Source organism: Lactuca saligna, chromosome 9, assembly GCF_052625555.1.
Source record: "Lactuca saligna cultivar CGN05327 chromosome 9, ASM5262555v1, whole genome shotgun sequence".
NCBI classification, from domain to species: Eukaryota; Viridiplantae; Streptophyta; class Magnoliopsida; order Asterales; family Asteraceae; genus Lactuca; species Lactuca saligna.
The window spans coordinates 58,450,001-58,462,189 of NC_136425.1; positions in this window are offsets into that span (position 1 = coordinate 58,450,001).

Below are 12,189 nucleotides of genomic sequence, written 5' to 3' on the forward strand. Positions count from 1 at the left end.
GTTGGAGGATAAAACATAGGAAGGGATCCAAGGCTATAAATAGGCCCTTAAGGATTTCATTCTTCCTTGCTCATTTGGCTCGACTATTCATCATCCTTCTCCCTCCCTGTTATGGAAGAACTCTTAGTAATATTGTCCCGCCTCGTACATGATTTTATTTCTCACTTTTGAGTTTATTGGGTGTGAACCAAGAGATGGATTATTGTTTGGATCCTTCCATCCAAACAAATTGGCCCACACAAGGTCTCAAGCTCAAAGGTCTCTAGCTGCTAAATAGGTATTTAGTTCTTCTTTATTGTTTATGTTTTCATAGGCTAGCGGTAATATTATGAAACTTAGATCCTTAGGTTGCATGAACACATATTGAAACATCCCAAAAATAGAAGCCAAAAATTTTGTTTGAAAACATTACTAAAACAATAATATCTAAAAATCATATAAGTAAACCATAAGTCATGTGTCTCAAAATGTCATAAAATTATGTCTCATATCGAAACTGATGTCAAGATCATGTCAAAAATATCAGAGTTTAACTCCCAGGCTAAACCTATGGTGTATACCATGCCATCATCCCGAGCCCTTCCCCTTGCTAGCTAAAGTACCTGAAACCAAAACTGAAACTGTAAGCACGAAACTTAATGAGCTCCCCCAACTACCACATACCATGCAACAACAAATAAAGCACATACTGGGCCTTGCCCACTACATCGGGCTGAAGTACAGAACTGACTAGGTCCTTGCCCATTACATCGGACCGACGTCCGGAACTAACTAGGACCTTGCGCACTGCATCGTACCGAAGTCCGGAACTAACTAAGGCCTCGCCCACTGCATCGTACCAAAATCCGAAACTAACTAGTGCCTCGCCCTCTGCATCGGACTGAAGTCCGGAACTAACTAGGGCCTCGCCCTCTGCATCAGACCGGAGTCTGGAACTGACTGAATATAGCATAACATAATCATAACATATAACAATAACACGTATACTGCATACTGCATCAGACCGCAACCCGGAACACATAACACATAGACATGCCTAAATCATAAAGACATCAAGCATACTGAACTACTGCTATCTAAACGGTCTGACAGTGTGGTCGTAGACCCGTTCCTACTGGAAGAATACTCGCCTCGTGAAGCTGACTGCTGAAATAATCAATGAGAAATGTCTGACTGGTGCTCCGGTAACTCCCTAGCTACAATATCCATAAAGATACATAGTCAGAAACTGATAACTAATCCTAGGGTAAAGTGACTATTTTACCCCTTGTCATATTCAATATCCTGGTCAAAGTCAACTTCTAGTTGACCTAACTCGTTTAGTTGGGCTGCCAACTCGCCGAGTCCTTATCCTCTCTTTTGCTCCCTACCCAACTTTACTCTCCGAATTTAGCAAAGGCTCGACGAGTTCTCCTTCTTTAGTAACATCGAATCAATCTTCATCCGACTCGCTGAGTTGTATGAACAACTCGTCGAGTCCACCTTCATCATATGAACACATACAATCTATGACTCGTTGAGTTGTATAAACAACTCGTCGAGCCTGTTATTGTGGGTAAGGAGTTTTCCTTGGACTTGCTTAGTGTGCTCTTACACTCGTCGAGTCCCATGGTTTCCAGATCATGGCTATGTCTTAATACGTCGAATCACACCTCTGGACTTATCCAAATCCTAACTAACACTCAGCTAGGTTCCTTTGAACCATAATAGATTGGGGATTGAAACCCCAGACTCACCGAGTTCCAAGAACAACCCGTCAAGTCGCTTATTGTCCAAGTCTATAACTCAATTTCTGGTGTACAACTCTCATCCAAAAGGTAGATCTAGGCTTATAAGCTTAAACTAACATGTAAAGTTATGAACTTTACGTGCATGCATGTATCATTGGTGCTTAAACGGCCAAAAATGGGGGTTTTAGCATGCATGGGGTCCTCATGGCACTAAAGATGGCACCTTTATGCCATAAGGTCCCTTCAAGGTCCTAGATCTAAAGGTGAATCGACTTGGGACGTCCAGGTCTCAAGAATCAAGCTTGTTGGTCCCCAAAAATGAAAATAAAAGTATCTATAGTACTACAAGTCAGGTGTTGAGCTTGATTACCAGAAAGTGAAGAGAAGCTAATGTTGGTCTTGGATCTACTCCTTTTCCCTTGATCCTTCTTCCTTCCAACTCTTTCACTAGCTACAAGATGCACCAATAACTCTCAAAATCACAAAGTAAACTCAAGCTCACTTTTGGGGAATTAGGGTTTCGAGATTAATGCTCTAGAGGTGATGGAGGCTGGACATGAAGCCCATAATGTTGCTTAACATAAGGTGAAGACCCCAAATATTAGGGTTTCTCCCAGACTTGCCTACTCGTCGAGTCAAGCGTGGACTCGACGAGTAGATCACTTAAAAGCCGCGTCCAATCCTCGCATCTACTCAACTAGTTAGGGCTGCTACTCGTCGAGTTACTCTTACATACATGATATAAAATAGATTAAATACTTTCTAGGAACGAGGCATTACAATTCTCTCCCACTTATCTTAGACTTCGTCCTCGAAGTCTGATGCCTCTGAAAACAACTTTGGGTAGTGCTCTCTCATCTCCTCCTCGGGCTCCCATGTCCACTTCGAGTCCTTGCGGTGCTACCACTGCACCTTAACTAACCCTACCCTTTTGTTCCTCAGCTCCTTCACCTTGCGATCCAAAATCGCCACTGGTCTCTCAGTATAGATCATGCTATCATCAACCTGAATGTCCCCAAGGGGTACCACTACAGAATCATCCACTAAGCACTTCTATAACTGAGAAACGTGGAAGGTGCTATGGATTTGGTTAAGCGTTGTTGGAAGATCTAACCAATACGCAACCCAACCCACCCGATCCAAAACCCTAAATGGACCAATGAACCTGGGGCCCAACTTGCCAATCTTCCAAAATCTGATGACACCCTTCCAGGGTGACACTTTCAGGAGGACCATATCGCCCAACTGAAACTCCAAATCAGAACGCCTCATGTTGGCGTAACTCTTCTGCAGACTCTGAGCAGCTAGTTACGAACCTGTTGTATCAACTCCATGGTCTTGAGTACTACTTCCGTACTCCCCATGACTCGTTGACCGACTTCACCCTAACAAACCGGGGTCCTGCACTTCCTCCCATAGAGCAACTCAAAGGGAGGCCAGTCTATACACAAGTGATAGCTGTGATTATAAGAAAATTCTGCTAATGGAAGATACGTATCCTAACTTCCACCGAAATCTAACACACAAGACCGAAGCAAGTCTTCGAGAGTCTGAATCATCCTCTCACTCTGCCCATCGGTCTGAGGGTGGAAAGTGGTGCTGAAAAGAAGACGAGTACCCATCTCATTGTGAAACCGCTTCCAAAACCTGGAAGTAAAACGTACATCTCGACCCGATACCACTGAGACTGGCACTCCATGACGTGTCACGATCACTCGAACATAGATCTTGGCCACTCTCTCTGCTGAGATACTTTCCCTAATCGGAATGAAGTGAGCACTCTTGGTTAATCGATCCACGATGACCCATATTGAATCTACTCCACGTGCGGCCCTAGGAAGCTTAGTAATGAAATCCATGGTGATATCCTCCCATTTCCACACTGGTATGTCCAATGGCTACATCTTTCCATGGGGTCTCTGATGTTCTGCCTTGAACTTTCTGCAAGTCAGACACCTTTCTACATACCAAGCCACGTCCCGCTTCATGCAGGGCCACCAGTAATCGGGTCAAAGATCTCTGTACATCTTCGTTGCCCCTAGGTGGATGGAGAACCGACACTTGTGGGCCTCATCCATCAAATCTTGTTGTACTCCACCCAGTACGGTACCCAGACCCTCCCATGCAGGGTCAACAATCCTCAACTATCATAATGAAAAGAAGCCACTTGAGCCACAATCCTTTCACATTTCTGCCGCTCCTCCTTCTGAACCTCAACCCGTGCCTCCCTAATATGCTCAAGCAAGGGAGTCATTATTGTCATCCTCAGACAGACATCTAGAATTGGAGCCACTACCATCTTACGACTCAGAGCATCGGCCACTACGTTGGCCTTGCCCCGGTGGTAAAGGATCTCACAGTTATAATACTTTACCACATCTAACCACCTACGTTGCCTCTTGTTCAGATTCGACTGATCCATGAGGTACCTCAAACTCTTGTGGTCTGTGTAGATGGTACATCGGACCCCGTAGAGGTAATACCGCCAAATCTTGAGGGCGAACACTACAACCCCCAACTCTAAATCATGTGTTGGGTAGTTAGCCTTGTGAGGCTTCAAATGTCTAGAGGCATAGGCTATCACATGCCCCCACTACATCAACACTACTCCTATACCTGTGATCGAAGCGTCATAGTATACTACAAAGTCATCCACTCCCTCAGGCAGGATAAGAATTGGCGCCTTGCAAAATCGCTGCTTGAGGGTCTCAAATACTATCTGCTGCTTAGGCCCCTATCAGAACGCCTCAAACTTCTTGGTCAGTTAGGTGAGCGGAATTGCTATCCTGGAGAAATCCTGGATGAATCTCCTGTAGTACCCTACCAGACCTAGGAAGGTTCGAATATCAGTTGGAGACCTCGGGACCTCACACTGCATCACGGCCTCTATCTTGGCCGGATCTACTAGTATACCCTTTTGGTTGACGAGGTGTCCCAAGAACTGCACCTCGTGCAACCAAAACTCACATTTGGAGAAGTTCACGAAACGTTTCTCCCTCCTTAGTGTCTCTAGCACCTCTCTAAGGTGCTCCTCATGCTGCTCCTAAGTCTTGGAATAAACCAAGATGTCTTCCATGAACACTATCACAGACCGATACAGCATCGGCCCGCATACACGGTTCATGAGATCTATGAACACGGCTGGAGCGTTGGTGAGCCCAAACGGCATCACCACAAACTCATAATGACCATAGCGAGTCCTAAAAGCAGTCTTCTGAACATCCTCATCCCTGACCCGCATCTAGTGATATCCTGACCGTAAATCAATCTTGGAAAACCAAGATTCTCCATGAAGCTGGTCAAACAGATCTTCTATCCTCGGAAATGGGTAAGTGTTCTTCACCGTTACCTTGTTCAGCTCCCGGTAGTCTATACACATGCGATGTGACCCATCCTTCTTCTTCACAAATAGGATCGGGGCTCCTCATGGTGAACTGCTTGGCCTGATAAAACCCTTTTCTAGCAGTTCTTGCAGCTGCGTTGACAAGTCCTGTATCTATCGAGGAGCCAACCGATATGGTGCCTTGGCTATTGGAGCCGCACCAAGTACCAGGTTAATCTTAAACTCAACCTGCCTCTCCGAGGGTATCCTAGGTAAATTCTCTGGAAATACATCCGGGTACTTTCGCACCACTAGTACATCATCAACTATCGCCTTACCCTTCTCCTGGGCATCCATAACATTGGCGACGTACCCACACATCCCTGCTAGAAGTAGTATCTCGCTCTCACTGCTGAATAAAGAATCGGTCCATGCTGTGGCCTCTCTCCCTAAATAACTAACTCTCCCCCACTAGGAGTGTTGACCGTCAATAACTGTAGCTCACAGTCAACACTATAACCTTATTCCCTTGTAGGGGAATAGGAACCAAATCCACTGAGAACTGCTCATCAAATAACTGCAACGAACACCCCTTATGTACTCTCGTGACCCTAACGGTCCTGTCATAAGCTATCTCAACCTCAAGTTGGAAATCCACCTCCCCTGGAGCTCTACTAAACCGCTTGCTAAGCGCAAGCGAGACAAATGATCGGGTAGCCCCTGAATCAAACAATACTTTAGCTGAAATGCCATTCACTAATAGCGACTCTGTACGCAAGCACATAACCATGAGGAACAATCAATACTAAATATAGATATAAAAGGAAAATATATACCCATCACCATGTCAGGAGTCGCTCGCGCCTCCTCTGCTGTCATCTGGAAGGCTCTGCTCTTCGTCACTGGCGACTCAGACCGACCCTTTCGGCCGTCTGTGATCCTCAGGGTAGCAGGAGCGGATGCCACCACCTGCCGTGCTGATGCTAAACTAGGACACCAAGACTTTTTGTGTCCCCTCTGATTGCAATCAAAAGCAAATCAGATCAGATGCTGAGGTGGGAGTCGTAATAGTAGTAGCTGTACAATCCTTGCTCATGTGCCCGGTCCGACCGCACTTGTAGCAGCCGAAACTCCCAGCTTTGCATACCCCATCGTGCAACCCACCACACTTGCCACATCGACTATGGCTCTGCTGACCTCTAGACCTGTGATCAGACACCTTGGGCTTTTTGCCCGAACTCGCTATGCCAGACGCCAACTCTGGCTTCCTCTTCCTCTCCATCTCCAGATCGATCTTCCTCTCGCGAGCCAGAGCCTGATCCCTCACCTAAACTGCCAACTGCTGGTCTAGGGCGTAGCACCACCTTTCTGAAAAGAAATAGTGACAAATGTAAGAATACAATTATAACTTGAGGGATCATATGTACTATGAGTTCTCTGGTCTTATCGCAACCTTCCTTGATTCGAGTACGGATCCTCTACTTTCAGTAGTATGTGCCCATACTACCTTCCACATCTATCTGTACTTTCCTCAAGAATTTCCTTGATTCCACTAAGTCCCTTCTACTACTACTGTTCTCTGCTATATTTATCCCAAGGTTGCCCTAGGGTAATTACCAACTCACTCTCCACTATCAGCTTCACAAGAAGTCCCGGCTACCTCCCCTAACTATCTTGTGAATACTATTACATATCACTAAGACTAGATAATTATTCGAATGAGAGATCCTACCCTACAATGGTTGGAATCAGACAAGAGTTGCACAATAGAGCTAGACCTAACCTTCTGAAATTATCTAATGCTCATAATATGTAACGTAACATATTCGTTTACTAGTTAGTAAAAGATGACTAAGACTCCTAAAATCACAAAGCAAGCAGCATTCGAGCATCGAGTACACATAATCAAGCATATATTACTCTGGCTATCATACTGGCAATTCTATACTAGAATGCAATTCTCATAGAGCCGAAACACATATAACAGGCACATAAGGCATCATTCCTAGGTCCTTAGTTCTAATCTAGCATGTTGTTCTAAATAAGCTGATAATCATAGATAGCATAAACTTGTATGGGTAATTTTGGGAGTACTTACTTGAGCTCGGCTGATTGCATGCACCACACCCTTTTCTCTTTTCAAAGTTCTTTTATTTATAAAATTTCTTTTCACTTTTTCTAAAACTCTTTTCTTTTCTCAAAACTCATTTTTTACAAAAAACGATTTTCCTTTTGAAAATTTCCATACCAATTCCTTACTTTGAGTTCAGACACACCCAAGAGTGTGTTTGAATCCCTCAAACCAAGGCTCTGATACCAACTTCAAACATCCCAAAAATACAAGCCAAAAGATTCGTTTGAAAACATTACTTAAACTATAATATCTAGAATTCATATAAGTAAACCATAAGTCGTGTGTATCAAAATGTCATATAATTATGTCTCATATCAAAACTGATGTCAAGATCATGTCAAAAATATCAAAGTCTAACTCCCAGGCTAAAACCATGGTGTGTCCCATGCCATCATCCTGAGCCCTTCCCCTTGCTAGCTAAAGTTCCTGAAACCAAAACTGAAACTGTAAGCACGAAGCTTAGTGAGCTCCCCCAACTACCACATACCATGCAATAACAAATAAAGCACATACTGAGCCTAGCCCACTGCATCGGACCGAAGTCCGGAACTGACTAGGGCATTGCCCACTGCATTAGACCGAAGTCCAGAACTAACTAGGGCCTTGCCCACTACATCAGACCGAAATCCGGAACTAACTAGGGCCTCGCCCACTGCATCGTACCAAAATCCAAAACTAACTAGGGCCTCGCCCTCTGCATCGGACCGTTGTCCGGAACTAACTAGGGCCTCGCCCTCTATATCAGGCCGGAGTCCGGAACTAATTGAACATAGCATAACATAATCATAACATATAACAATAACACATATACTGCATACTGCATCGGACCGCAGCCCGGAACACATAACACATAGACATGCAATCACAAATACATCAAGCATACTAAACTACTGCTATCTAAACGGGTCGGCATTGTAGCCATAGACCAGTTCCTACTGGAAGGATACTCACCTCGTGAAGCTGACTGCTGAAATACTGAACGGTAAATGTCCGACTGGTGCTCCGTTAACTCCCCGGCTACAATTTCCATAAAGACACATAGTCAGAAACTGATAATTAAGCCTAGGGTAAAGTGACTATTTTACCCTTGGTCAAAGTCAATATCCTGGTCAAAGTCAACTTCAATTGACCTGACTCACCGAGTTATGAACTTTACGTGCATGCATGTATCATTGGTGCTTAAAAGGCCAAAAATGGGGGTTTTAGCATGCATGGGGTCCTCATGGCCCTAAAGATGGCACCTTTATTCCATAAGGGGCCTTCAAAGAGATTGGTGCTTAAACCCTTAAGAATTTTTAACTGCTATATTGCGTCCTCACACTTAATTAGAATTAATATTAGACTATTAAATTTAAAGAGATTTAAATTTACCTTTATATATATATATATATATATATATATATATATATATATTAACTTATCTATTATATGCATAAAACATTTACAACATGTGTCCTCGCTTGTTTAACTATTGTCAGTGATACCATGACTAGGCTCACGCACTCTAATGTAGAAGTTTAAGGAGGTCTCTATGATTCCTAATGAGATCGGTTTTTAATATGGTTTAGCCTACCCCTCACCGTCTTGTTGCATTTTGAGAGTGGAGTTACCAAAAGGGTTTGATAGTGATAAATGTCAAGTTAAAAGTATTAACATTAAAAGTAAAAAACAAAATCCCATTTTATTAATTAAATATGAATATTATGTTATCCATGAAAGTTTTACATTCTCTTTATAACTTGTTGATGGACCTTGTGTGGTTAACCGACACGTCAATTTTAAAGTATAGGTAGAGAATGATGTGGGCCACGCGAATCTCAAGCGTTTGAGTTGGGGACCCCATAATTTTGTATGGTTGATTCACCATATGTAAATGATTCGCGACGACCCCATCAATTAATTTGAAGGGAACATAATCCAAGATTAACATGCAATTGATAGTCAATGAATCTCAAAGACCTAGGAGTTTTATAGTGATCACAATTGGAAAAAGGGTTTTCCCTACCTGAATAACTTTATGGTGTATTTATGGTGACCCTTTACAAACCATAGAGCCAAATATGGATCATAATTTTAATTAAACAATTTTATCCGAGGTAATTATTTTTGAGGAGTTATTATATCAAGCTTATTGGAATCTCTTTTGTAGATGTCGATTCCCACAACAACAATAATCTTCCTCCTCCACATCCTACAACTTAAAACTCCAACTTCTTGCTTGTGCTAGTTCTAAATAAGGAAAGGCTCAATGGGGCTAGATCAAACTCTCTAGATCAGATATGTACCATGAGGTTCACTTTGAGATATGAGAATATAGAGTAGGCTCTTGAAAATGATGTTATTGAACTTGCGGAGAGTGATACTCCAGAAGAAGTTACTACCTATAGCAAACACTATGATGAATCGAACAAAGTAGCTTGCCTTATGTTGGCGACCATGGCCTATGAGCTCCAAAACAACTTTGAGAACTGTTAGATTAGATGTCTAAGCCCATAACTATAATTGGTATAAACCTGAATTGATAGTAGCATAGTCCTTTTGGGTTGCCTTCAAACCTGGTAATTGAATAGGATAACTTTTAGAGAGAGAAAAATGATTTATTAATTTATTACTTAGTTAATAAATGAAATAAAAATAAAAATAAATGATTTATTAATGTATTATGGAAAAAATATATTAATTAAAAATCATATTGTTTAATTAATATTTATATATAAATTAATTTGGAATTAATTTTGGGATTAAGGAATTAATTAAAACTGCAGGGACTAAAGGTGACAATGTTCAATAGTTAAGCATTAGGCAATTCTAGAACCTCCCTATACTAGGGGGACCGAATTCTAGATGCTCCTAGGGTTTCCTTGGGCTTTAAGTGTAAAACCCAAAATGCTACGATGTATCAATCAGATTCACTTGATGGTCCGGAATCCCAATCAAATAAATTAGACAAGACGAATATAGAATAAGAACACAATGGTTAATCTTCAAGGCACACTATTATTGAATAGTCGGGTACATAAGATTCTTGATTACACTTGGTTCTCTCTTGTTTCACTCCAAAATCACATTATAAGCTTATGGCAACCCCTAAAAACGTCTCACGCTAATTACAAGGCTAAAATAACACTATTTATAACTAGACCTAATAACCAAGGTCCAACCCAAAAGCCAAACAAAACAACATTAAGCCTAACCGAAAACACATGAAATTTTGGTCTAAATAACACCAAAACATGATGTTTTCGATCCTAGACCAAGAAATCTAATAGCTTATGAAAAGCAAAGTATAAACCACAATTTATGACCTAACAATCTCCCCCTTGGTTTATAGCTTTCTTTTCTTATATCCTAACAATCTCCCCTTGGGATTGTAGCTTTCTCTTCTTATCAATCTTTGCATTATTCTTGGATTCAGCTTTTATCTTCGATTTCTTCACAACTTCAAGATGAACATATGAATTTCTACATGAATGACTATATCTTGAACAGTTGGACTTCCTTCAACGATGTGACCTTGAATGCACATTGGGTGTAGAGGCTTCTTGTAAGGATTCTTGATAATCAGCACTTGTAGCTTTGAGAATCTTCAGAGAAAATAACAGAGAGACCAATTCTTCTGGATCATTTCAGCAAGTTCACAGATAGCAGCAAATTGCTTGTGGAGGTTTCAATGCAATCTATCACATAACTTCAAGTACAACTTCACCATGCTTCTGGGGTTGAAAGATTGAATGTTGAACAATAATCTTCACTTCTAGTTCCTTCAAATCAATGTTCATCAAAGATCACTGATGCATGTTAAAAAGTAACCATGACTAAAAAATCTCTATAGATCACAGAATCATAAAGACCATTCTCACCACAGTTGTTCAACGACCCAGCCTTGGCTCAGATGGAGACAACTCATAGTATATGTATGAACACAGAGGAACGCACTGCGATTTGTTGAGTATCAGAGAACTACTCATGGCTAGTTTTGATGTTAGACCATGTATATCCTAGATAAAATATCTCAGTACAGTTTTTCAAGTTAAACAAGTTAACTTGGCCTTTAGCGAGATGTTCAGCGATATCTATTTCCCGGATGGGTACATCGCCCTGGTGCCATGACATCTATATAGTTTTAGACTTTTAATTCCTTAAATACGATAGTTCCTAGAAAGATACTGCCTAATTGATAATTTGTATAGTTTCAATCCCTCAATTCCTTATGAAAATAGAGTGAAGTGTAATAACCATCAACTCCTTTCCAAGTTTCTTCTCCTTGCTCAGAAAATTCCGATACAGTCTCCTTAAGTCTCCTCCTTTTTTAATTCTCTTTGAGTCTCTTGTTCCTTTTGAATTTTCTTTTTAAGACAAAAGAAACTTTAAGATAAAAAATAAAAGTAAAATTAAACTTAGCACACAATAGAAATGACTAAGAAGTAAATAGAAAAGTAAAATACACTCAAAAGTAAAATTAAAATATTTTTTGATTTTTAATTTTTCTGAAAAGGAAATAAAACAAAAATAAACATATTTTTGTATTTTTAAAATTTTATGATTTAACAAAAGAAAAATATGAACAAATTTAACAAAAGAAAAATAGGATACAAAATGTACAAAACAGAAACTTTTAGGATCAAAGTTGTCAAGCAATTCAATATCGCTTATCAACACACACTTGCATATTTATCTCTGGTCAATCACCAATATTGTGATCCACTTAAAAACAAAGGATATTGAAGTGTTTAATAGATTATAAATTACAATACATTGCAACTATATTCCTAAATAGACCATTTAACTGACGATGACCAAGGATATTATTGTCCACTTAAATTTAGCAGCGAGATTTACAGACAACCTTTAGTTAGTTCAACTTTAAGTGCACTAGAACATGTTCCCCATTTCATGACATACCCTAGCAATAACCGAATTACAAAGAGCTCTTTGCTTTAGCTGAGTGCTTAATTATTTAATAGAGGATAAATACCGGAGATGCATATGTTGTGCCCCAGGTC